Raw genomic sequence first — 11,205 nt, forward strand, 5'->3', positions numbered from 1 at the left:
GGATGCCTCTGCCCTACCAGCCCGAACAAGCACTAACCACCTCTGTGAATGTCTGAAGTAACTCTGTTCCGCCCCCAAAAGAGGACTTTTGTCAAAAACATCCTAATAATTCACACCAATTCTATTTCTGAAGACTATGGTGGTGTTCTACAAACTCTCTTACTTTATGAACTTATGGTGGGATATATTCAACTTTGCAAAATAATCTAAGCAAAAATCACAATAATTACATTTGCAAGTAATTCAAGCACTAATACGAATAAACTGGGCAATGACACTAGCATACTTTTTTAATTTTTAATTTTTATTATTCTTATGACACTAGCATACTTTTAAAACACCAGCTAATGGCATTAGACTCTTACAGCTAGGCACTTGTAATTAAATGAAATTGCCATATGAGAACTTTTTCTTAATCTTGTGGCAAAAATAATTATGTATTCTTTACTTCATCTATACCATGCCTTTCTCCCTACTGGGGATTAAAAGAAGCTTACATCATTCCCCTCTCCTTCCTTTTTATCCTCAAAGCAACCCTGTGAGGTAGGTTACACACCTGTGAGGTGTGTATGACTCAGCTCAGGTCATCCAGAAAGCTTCCATTGCCCAATGGGGATTTAAACCTGGGTCTTCCAGACCTTAGTCTGACTCTCTGACCATTATGCAACATTGCCTGTTGTAATAATAAAATAATTCTTTTGATTAATAATAATAAAATAATTCCTTTAAACGATAACAGCATGTATACATCAAAATACTCAAAATTTTATATGAATACATGGCATCCTCCCTGAAATTTTAGTCTGTGCCCAAAGATTGCTTTATCCCAAACAGAAAAATATTTCCCCTTCACACTAGCCAGACTCAACATCGTATGAAAATAAATAATATTGGTTGATGCTCCCATGAATAAGCTAAAAATTGGCTCTCCCATAGTGCACCAAACTTTTCCCATTCAGTTCCTCCTATTTATATCCTCCCTTCCTCCAAGGAGTTCAAGGACAATACTGATAAAAGTGGACAAGATGCTTAAAAGATACTATGTCACTACTTATTTGTTTAGGCAGTTTGTTCCCTGGTATTCTATTAAGAGAGTACCAAAGATGGATTACAACGGAAATAAATAGCAAAATACAATTTTTTATATTAAGTGCGGCATATAGGATAAACAGTAAAAGCTCAAAAGTGGTAGATTAAATATTCCAATACAAATCATTATTTAAAGTAATGGTGAATTTAAAAAAAATAGCACAGCTGTCATTAAGGAAAATATTTTAGTAGCCAGTTTAAAAAATAACTAAATGATGACAGCACAATAAATTTCAAAGGCCCAAATGGAAAATGTATGTTTTTAAATTATTCTAGAAGACAGGCCTTGAAGGGGACAGATGCATTCTCAAAGTGAGGGATTACCACAAACTGGGGGGCCACAGCTGAAAAGACACTGTCGAGTAGGGTTGCCAGCTCCGAGTTGGGAAATTCCTGGAGATCTGGGGAGTGAAACCTGGAGAAACCTGGAGAAAGTGGGGTTTGGGGAGGGAAAGGACCTTTTCCATAGAGCCCACCAGCCAAAGTAGCCATTTTCTCCAGGTGAACTGATCTCTGTGGCCTGGAGACCAGTTGTAATTCCGGGAGATCTCCAGCCACTACCTGGAGGCTGGCAACTCTACTGTCAATAGTATCAATCTCACTAGGGTTGCTAGTCCCCAGGTGGGGGCAGGGGATCTTTCACTCCCACCCTCCACCCTCTCACCTGGCTGGTGGGGTAAAAGGCAGTGCAGCACACTCCCACACTCCACAATAGGCCAATTTGGGCCCCAAACGGGCCAAATTGAGCCCATATGGGGCCTAAATTGGCCTGTTGTGAAGCTCAGGAGCTTTCCAGGGCCTTCCTAGCAGCGCTCCCCGCACACCGCAGCAGGCTGAATCGGACCTGTTATGGGCCATAGTTGGTGCGCTGCAAAGCACAGGAGCACTCCAGGGCCTGTCGCACTATCCTGGCAGCGTTCCTGCACTCTGCAGCAGGCCAATTTAAGCACCAAGGGGACCAGTTCAGCCAGCTGCAGAACGTGGCAGCACTGCCAGGAGGGCCCTGGAGAACACCTGCACTTCACAGTGGGCCAATTTGGGCCCCAAACGGGCTTGACTCACCTCACTGTGGAGTGCGGGAGCGCTGCCTGGGGCAACACAAAGACTGGAGGCTGAAGAGACCTGGCAACCCTAAATCTCACCTTTGACAATGCAGTCTCTTTATCAGGGCCTGCCAGATTTCAAGGCCTGGGCAGATTCATATGGGCAGAGATAAGTAGATCTTTTGAATTTAATACTTTAAAGGTCAAGATCTAGAACTTGAACTGAATCAGTCAGTCAAGCAAGCCTTTATTGGCATATATAAAATATAAAATTTTAAATACAGAAACGAGTCCATACAAAGTGAAATTAAAATAACAGAAAGGAACATGACAACAGTGCAGTAAAACCAGTATAGATTAAACTGAATCCAAGTAGATCTTTTGAATTTAATACTTTAAAGGTCAAGATCTAGAGTTTGAACTGAATCCAAAAACAAACTAAGAGCCACTACAGAGCCACTATAGCCTTGAGTAATATGTTTGTAGCGTCTTCCTGGTTGCTTGCCTATTGTACAGCTTAAGTTCCAAACCATCTTCAAAGACAAGCCCTTGTAGAATGCTTTACAGTTGTCCAATCTGGCATGAGTGATTGTATCCAGGACCCTGTTTGTGATCTTTCCTTAGAATCCACAGAAAGCCACAACTTGTGCACTGGATCTTTGCCCATCTTGGCTTGTTAATATCATGTAAGGACCACATCAATGAGCCATTGAGGTCTATTGTAAATTAATCGCCAACTCAGGGCATTCTCCCAGACACTCAAACAGGGGTTTATCTCCCTCTGCTTAAGAAAACATTTCTAGACAAAAATGACATGGCCAGTTATTATAACCCAGTTTCTTATCTGCCCTTTCTGGGAAAAGTGATTGCGATCAATAGCTCTGGTTTAAATAATTTCTCATAAAACAAACTCAACGGGTTGCTGTTGGAGATCAGCTGTTTTCAGAGTGGGAATTATCTTGCAGGGTTCCACAATGAGCAATTTTATCCCCCATGTGATTAAGCCTCCTTTAGGAGAACTCATTTGTAGCTATGGAGCTGGAAGCTATCAATATGCAGATGACACCCAACTCTACCCAACTCTATTTCACTATCCAAATCGCTGCAGGATGCAGTAGAAATCTTGGGTCACTACCTGACAGCTGTGGTTAAATGGCTGAAAACGAACAAATTGAAATTGAACCCAGACAATATGGAAGTGATTATCATTGGGAAGGCAGAGATCTTGAAGGTCATTGTAGTGCCCACTTTCAATGGAATTAATCTGACCCTTGCAGGCTCAGTAAAGAGCCTTGGGGTTATATTGCATCCAGAGCCAGTGTGGTGCTGTGGTCGAGAGCGGCAGGACTGTAATCTGGAGAACTGGGTTTGATTCCCCAATCCTCATTCCTCTACTTGAAGCCAGCTGGGTGACCTTTGGTCAGTCACAGCTCTTTCAGAGCTCTCTCAGCACCACCCACCTCACAGTGATTGTTGTGGGGATTATAATAACATACCTTGTAAACTGCTCTGAGTGGATGTTAAGTTGTCCTGAAGGGCAGTATATAAATTGAATGTTACTGTTGTTGTTGTTGTTGTTACCAGAAAAGCAAGCTATGACAGCTGCAAAAAATGCTTTCTACAACTTCAGTCTAGTCTGGAGAACCCCCTACCTCAATACGGCCCATCTGGCCAACTGGATCCATGCCATGATAACATCGAGACTTGATTACTGCAATGTGTTGTACATAGGCCTCCCCTCTAAGTTAACTCAAAGACTCTCCAGTTGGTGCAGAATGCTGCAGCTCAGTTATTATCACTCCAGTGACTACCTATCGCTTACCAGGCTCAATTCAAGATATTGGGCATCCCATACAAAGTTCTTCATGGTCTTGGTCTGGCATATCTAAGCTTCTCTCCCTAAGTTCTGCCACAGCACCTTCCCTCATCTGCAGGTGCCAATTTGCACATGGGCAAAATCAACAGCTGCCCATACATGCACTTTCTCTGTAGTAGCACCCACCTTGTGGAATGGCCTGCCACTCTCCCGGCTTTCCACTAACAATGCAAAACCGAATTATTCAGGAGGGCTTTCTACTCAAACAGGAGGGCTGTATTGTAAGGAAGCGTTTCAGAGAGATGCATCAGTAAAGAGGCAGGGAGGGACCATAGACTTTACTACCATGTGTTACTGTGTACTATCTGTGGCTTTAAGTATGATCCTACTTGGTAGTTCTATGTTATTTAATATGTCAGTATTAGAATTGTTTATACTCTTTTTCAGCATTTCTTCAACTCTGTATTAGATTTCTGCTGGTTGTACAAAGTTGCATTTATATACCCTATTACAATTTTTATTGACATTGACTGTACTCCCACGGTGTAATCTGCTTTGAGTCTCAGTGAGGAAGGTGGACTATAAATAACATAAATAAATAAATAAATATTTTCAGTTCATGCAGTTCAGTTCAGTTCAGTTCCGCCTTCCCTCATCTGCAGGTGCCAATTTGCACATGGGCACACGAACCTGGCACAAAATGAGAAAGCAAGTTTGATGTCAAATGGTCAGTCCTATCCCACATTCAAAGAAATATCTTCCCAATTCAGTTATATTTGCTTCTCTGTCCCTCAGGTCCTAAAACTTACCTTCAATTTAACAACTATATCTTCTGCCTCAGATTATTTAAATTTTAAAATTGTCAGTACTCCTAGAGCAGCAATCACTATTTTATTGAAGCTACTGCAATTCTACAGCATATTTGTTTTTTAAATTAAATTAGAATGGAATTAAGCATCTAGTATCTCTTAACTGATACTTGTTTGGTAATTTCATTGTGACTACTCACAAAATGAAACCATACAACATGAGTAATTGTAGCTGAATTGGTCTAAATAATTCCTGCTCACCTAGTGAATGAAAAAGGATGTAAAGAGTTTGGTGCAATGAAATGGGATGACTTAATGAAGCGCCATCAGTACAATTCTATGCTGGGACATTTATTTATTAGTAATGAATGCCAGCCAGAACAGCAATTAGGAACAATACAGTTCTGATTGCTAGATAATAGGAAAAATACAGTTTGCATTTCAAATTAAATAACATTTATAATGCTATTCTAGGGTCTCAAATGCTATTTTATTTTTACTTAACTCTGTAACCATCTAAGGTACTTACTATGCAATCCTAAGCAGAGTTACTTCAATGGGCTTAGACTGGAGTAATTCTTCTTAGAATTGCGCTGTTAGAATATGCTTCTTGTTGCCTAACTTAAAGATGGGGAAATGCAAGGAACATAACATGAAAAGAATCATTGCTAATAATAATGATATAAATCAGTCTTACAAATAAGTTTTCAAAAGTTACAAACCCATAACAATTTTTACCTTCTCATTTGTGGTCTGCAAGGAACCAAGAACAAACTTTGCAAAATTTCCCCGCCTAATCATCATGGACAGATTTTTTACTCATCACAGGTGACCAGGTTAGGGATACATGAATTGAATTGATGCAGTATGTCAACTGTTCAAAGTGCTTCATCAGGAAAGACAAGGTAAAAGTCTCACTGGTCTTTTACAGCACCCGTGTCCATTTACTCTGTAGCCTCTCATGCTCACAAACAACCATTACTGGAGTTATTTTGGTATTAGTTCTTTTTCTTTCATCCAAAGAGAATGGTATCGCCTGAATAAATACTTACATAAATACTTATTGATTCTTTATAATGTTTCTCTTGATCTTATGGTTGCCTTGCTTTGGTGTTTCAAAGATTAAATTAGACCAGAACATTGAGAACTAATTTAGAATTTATTGTCAGCAGTCAGAAGAATCCTTGTAGCCATTATGTGGCACAAATAGGAACCTCTAACTATTGCTGACTGGTTAAAAAAAAAAGAATGGACAATTGCCAATCCAACAACTTAAAGGAAGTCGAATGTACACGGGGTATTGTAGGATTTATGAGCCCTATTAATTGATTTTATAAAAATAATATACAATATTAATATATATAAATATTATTCTTTTGATCTGACCTAGAATTATGTGTTTACTTTCACTGAGATACTTAAGTAATTTTCTTACACTGTTTCCTGTGTAGTCCTAAGGATTTTTTAATAGATGAAAATATTTGTTGCCAGTCATGTTTTAGATTTTAAGGGTTTTTTAAAAAGTTAAGTATAGTTGCTTTCTGTAGATTATTAGAATTTCAGAACACATTGTCTGCATGTTTCTTTTGTGCTTTAAATAAGGAAGAATTGGTAATTGGGCACTAGAATAGTTACAGTATGCTGGTCAGCTCAAAAGTAACTGTGATGTTGTGCTCTTTCAGGAAGTTAATTTTCAAACAGCAAATGCAATCCAAATGCTGAACTCCTGGGTGTGTCCTATATTTCCTTCCAGAAATTAGTGTTTTGTAAGTCTGTCAGTTTAGAATGTGCAAAAGTCTGTTCTGTTAAGTATGAATATTGTAAGTCTTGAAGCATTATGTTTGCCAATCCCAGACTTTTGTCCTCCCAAATATAAGGAAGTAAACTTAAACATGTCTACTCAGAAGTCAGTTCAATGTTACTCAATCGACTTACTCCCAGGACAGAGTTCTATGATTGCAGTCTAAGCCTTCATGCATTCTTCCCCTCTATCAAGAGGAGAAGTGGAGGGACATGTCCACTGTCCGATTCCATATGTCATATTTTCCACTGAAGGATCTCAAAGAGCCAGCTTTCCACAGCTTAGATTTGTCACATGGCGAGGAATTAATCCAGTTTTTTAGAGGTTGGAGCTATTTAGATGGTGTAGCAGAAAAGCATTTCTAGTACTCAGGAATCGGATTATGGGCAATCCAAATTAAAAGACAAATAAGGAGGCTCCATGGTTGGTGTAATATAAAAGTTCGCAGTATATCACTCTAATTACCTATTGGCCTTAGGAAACCTCAAGTAGAAAAATGATAAACGTATTCAATAAATAACAAAATCTTTTAACATCTACCAACAACTGTGTCCCCCCCTCCCGCCCTTTTTTCCTCCTCTTTGTTAAGCTGGCAAAAGTAAGAGTTTTTTCTGGCACTGCGTCTTGCTGTTGCACCACTAGGAAGGACCATTTCTTTAAAAACTGTGGAAGTTCAAAAATGTTTATATTGTTTATTGGGGCTGAGGCAAAACAGAGTCTTATTTGGCCTGAATTTGGCATTCATAGCAGAATTCTTTACAAAAGCAGCACTAGGAATGTGGACTCAGAAGCCCAGCAGAAATTTATGATCTCCAAAATCTGTCTTTCTGATCTTGCTAAAAAACAAAAGATTATTGGATTTAGAAGACTATGAACTAAGGTTTGGACGGCATGGATATTTGTTTTACGATAAAGCTAAGATTAATGCAGAATTTAATAACCATTATGTTAGGTGGGCCATTTTGACAATATGGAGTCAATCTAAACTGAGGATTTGCCCCCAAGTACCTGTTGCTATTGCTGCAAGAAGCCCACTTTAGAAGGGAAATGGTGAGTACATTTAAATGGTTAACATGTTAAGATATGTTAGAATTTTAAATAAAACCAAGAGAAGATTTATCAACTGAAGGAAATATTTGTCAATGGTTTTCTTACATGCAAAGTTTGGAAAGGTTTAAACTAGACAAGAGGTGTTATGATTTAGAGCAATTTAAAACTGAATTTGAAATCGATCTATGTACAATGATGAACATGTTATTGCCAAAATGTATAAACTCTTGTTGAAATTTGAAACAGGGGAAGAGCAAATGAAAGAATGTATGATTAAATGAGCAAAAATTTTTGGATATTTTATATTAATGGAACAGTGGGAACATATGTGGTTAATAGGGTTAAAATTTACATTAAGATCCATTCTTAAGGAAAATTTTTATAAGATGATGTATCTTTGGTATATGAATCCTGAGAAACTGTCTAGGCTGTACAAGGGTTATTCAAACTTATGCTGAAAATGTGTTCAACATGAGTGATCATTTTATCATATGTGGTGGACCTGCAAGAAAGCAAAGACTTTTTGGACACAAATACAATTACTAATTCAGAAGATTTAAAAGATTAAAATACAATTGAAACCAGAGACCTTTTTGTTGGGAATGATGGATATGCAGTTGGAAAGAAGCTATGGAAAGTTTTTTATATATATGACCACAGCAGCAAGAATAATATATGCATAAAATTGGAAGAGTCCAACACTGCCTGTAATAAAGGGTTGGGATTAGCAATTATGGCAAAACTCACTTCACTGATCAGAGAGAAGGCAATAAGTTTGTGGTTGAATGAAAACCCCTTATTGACTTTTTACATGAAATAGATAATCTCTCTTCCTGTAACTATGTTGCAATGCTGATCAATTTATGATTATTTGTTTATAGTCTATCTTTCTTGCTGAAATTCCAGGTGGATTACAAAGTGAGAAAACAATGCATTAAAATGGTATAAGACTTAGAATCTTTCTCAAGTGAAAGATCTTACACTTAGTCTCCCTTTGTGGATACATATGAATTGCTAGGGAGACAGAGTACACTTGAATATAAGACCGCACAGAAAGTAAGACACTTGAACATCCCCATGTAAGATGTCTTGTGTAGGAAGATTCTTGTTATAAACAATGCAAAAACTGGATTACAAAAATTAGAAAATAATGCAGTAGAAGCATGATAAAACATGCAATAGACAACGAAATAAACTAGATTCTTATTCCCTTTATATTATTCCCTTTACAAAAACAACCTCCTGAACAACTCCTTTTTAGACAGTCTATGGAATAATAAGAATGCAGAAGCCTTCCTGACTCCATCAAGCAGGCCATTCCACCAGGTGGGAGCCGCAACAGAGCATGTACCGGCAACTGTAGATCTTACCCTTCTGCAGGCTGGTACCTTCAGAAGATTGCTCAGAAAAGCAAACCTGTCTCAGCAGACAATGTTGAGAGAAGTGGTCATGAAGAACTTTGTCAACAATAATCAGCACCTTGAATTGAACCGCTGGGAATTAATGAACAAGCAGTGGAATAACTGCAGAAGAGGTGATATGCTTATTCTGTTTTGCTTCTGATAGCAATCAAGCGGCAGCAATCTGTACCAACTTGTTTCAGGGGTAGTGCCAGCTCTGTGTTGGAGAGAAGGCTGAGCTCTTTTATTGACACCGTGTCATTCTTACGTTTACAAAAACCTACTTCAGCCAGTTTTACTGGACAAAATCAGAACCCAAACATTTCAGAGAACAGATTTCAAAAAAGTGTACTCTGAAAAAGAAAACATCTCTGGTCGTCTTAATTCCTCACCAGTAGCCTCTCTACATGTTGTGTTATTCTTCCAGGTATGTTGTTACTCAGGAGACCACTACATGTAGCATGAGAGATCTGTGACTGAAACTTCTGGTATATTCTTTTAAAGTTAAACAGCAGCTCCAGAGGAAGGAGGAATTTGGATTGGGCTGTGGTACAGGGGAGAGAAGAATATTCCTTTTCCCTCCAACTCCATTTTCCAGATAGAAATCCTACCCCCTCAGAATTTTTTTTCTGATGGGGCTAATAGCAGTATATATGTGTATGTTAGGGCTACTAGGTTCCCCAGTTGGGGCAGGGAAGCTCCTGATCCCAGTCTCTGCCCCCTGCCACCACTCACCTGGCCAGTGGGGGAGAAAGGCCTCAGGGAATGGGTCCAGGAGGCAAGAAATCTCCTAGGCCAGCATGCAGCAGGCGAGCTCCCCACACAAATGATGTCACTTCACAGGGTCAGCGGGAGCATGCTGAGCGCAATCACATCACTTCTGGAAGTGATGTCATTGTGGCTGCCACATGCGCAGGAGGACCACCAAGGTAAGTACCAGGTCCCTCCTCCCCTCTCACCGGGAGGTTAAGGGAATCTGGCAACCTTAGTGTGTGTGTTTGTGGTTTCTGTTACAAAAATGGTACAGATGGAAATGGGTAAACAAAAACTCCACCTCTCACACCATGACCCAGTACAAATCCCTCCATGATAATTTTTAACACGAAGTCAGGAAATTCCCCCATATAGTTTGGCCACATGGCAGGTCACTCAAGTTCATCTAAAGGCCTCCAGCATCCTGGCTTTTGGTTTCACATTATTGTCCTTGAACTGAGATTTTGATAATGTATGCAAATGTAATTTGCACTTGACCATTTATTAACTTAAAAATTCATTCAGTGAAAGACCCTACTAAATATAACTGCCAAAACAAATTTAATCCCTTAACAGTTATTAAATACAAAGAGTAACATTTGGCTGAGTGAGTCCTTTGACTTGATGTGTTTATATCCTCCACTTTTCTTATAAACTGTACAGTTCTTATAAACTGTACTGTACAGTTGGCAGGTATTCAGAATCTGTTGCCAAAAACAAGGTTATTCACTTATATGTACATAACCCTAAGGCCAAATTGCACAATCACCTAGCTGATATTATGATCTATTGAGAGCCAGTTTGGTGTAGTGGTTAAGAGCGTGGGACTCTAATCTGGAGAACCGGGTTTGATTCCCCGCTCCTCCACTTGAAGCCAGCTGGGTGACCTTGGGCCAGTCACAGTTCTCTGGAGCTCTCTCAGCCCCGCCCACCTCACAGGGTGTTTTGTTGTGGGGATAATAGTAACATACCTTGTAAACCGCTCTGAGTGGGTGTTAAGTCATCCTGAAGGGTGGTATATAAATCGAATGTTGTTGTGGTTGTAAATTGCTCTGAGGACGTAGAAAAAGCAGTGAATCAGTCAAGTGGTTTGAGTGCTGGACCAAGACCTGGAAGGCCCATATCCGAATTTCTGTTCTGTCATGGAAGCTTGGCAGGGTGACACGGGCCAGTCACTCTCTCTCTCACGCTAAACTACCTCACAGGTTGTTGCTTTACTACGCATACAGTATTTCGTTTCTAAGAGAAACTTGGAATGGGCCTTGTATCTAAATCTGGAAGCCAAAGCTACATACCCAGGGTACCCCAGAATTCTCCCTTCCCGGCACTCGCTGGACCTATATTATGTGCATTTCTGCCATACCCTAGAACAGGAAAGGGCAACCTTTTTGGACCACGTGCCTAAATGCCTGCCTATAAAAATGCAAACCAAATACGGGTGAGG

The sequence above is a fragment of the Eublepharis macularius genome, chromosome 6, assembly GCF_028583425.1.
Source record: "Eublepharis macularius isolate TG4126 chromosome 6, MPM_Emac_v1.0, whole genome shotgun sequence".
NCBI classification, from domain to species: Eukaryota; Metazoa; Chordata; class Lepidosauria; order Squamata; family Eublepharidae; genus Eublepharis; species Eublepharis macularius.